General features: G+C 59.2%; 1 pseudogene across 1 annotated transcript in view; it reads right to left on the reverse strand.

The window, feature by feature from the left end:
- The window catches only part of LOC103258224, a 1856-nt pseudogene extending 1704 nt beyond the window's left edge, over window positions 1-152 (reverse strand). The window contains exon 1 of the transcript XR_002481850.1: window positions 47-152. The product of XR_002481850.1 is annotated as a coiled-coil domain-containing protein 34-like (transcript). The remainder of the gene's footprint in view (window positions 1-46) is intronic.
- Window positions 153-679: the final 527 nt, after the last annotated feature.

Raw genomic sequence — 679 nt, forward strand, 5'->3', positions numbered from 1 at the left:
CCCGGCCCCGGCCCCGGCCCCGGCCCCGGCCCCGGCCCCGGGCTGCCGGTCAGGAGGACAGAGAAGGCGCCGGGGGAGGGCCGAGACCCGGGTCTGCAGCCGGCGGGGAAGCCGGCGGAGGGAAGCGGAGGGGCGGCCCCATCCGGCCCGCCAAGGTCAGAAACGTGGTTTGAGTTTGTTTGTTTGTTTGTTTGTTGAGCCGGAGTCTCACTCGGTCGCCCAGACTGGAGCGCAGGGCCGCTCCCGGCCACCGCAGCCTCCACCTGCTGGGCTCCGGCGATCCTCCCGCCTCGGCCTTCCGAGTAGCCGGAACGACAGGCGCTCGCTACCACGCCCGGCTACTTTATTTATTTATTTGTTTGTTTGTTTATTGTAGAAATGAGGGCTCGCCAAATTGCCCGGGTGAGTCTCGAACCCGCAGGCTCAGGCAATCCACTCGCCTCCGCCACCCAAAGCGCTGGGATTACAGGCTAAGCCAACGATCCCGGCCGTGGTTTGAGTTTTAAAGAGGGTGTCAGAAAAGTGTGAAGATGGACACTTTAGAATTTCTTCAGACCCAACCTCAAAAGCTACATGGTATCACTTCCTTCTTAGGACACAGGTCAGTCCATACTCAAGGGGAGAGCATATTGCCACTCTCCTGAAGGTAAAATCTAAAAATTTCAACCATCTTTATTAC

Source organism: Carlito syrichta, unplaced genomic scaffold (assembly GCF_000164805.1).
Source record: "Carlito syrichta isolate Samal-C Ts95f unplaced genomic scaffold, Tarsius_syrichta-2.0.1 Scaffold302029, whole genome shotgun sequence".
NCBI classification, from domain to species: domain Eukaryota; kingdom Metazoa; phylum Chordata; class Mammalia; order Primates; family Tarsiidae; genus Carlito; species Carlito syrichta.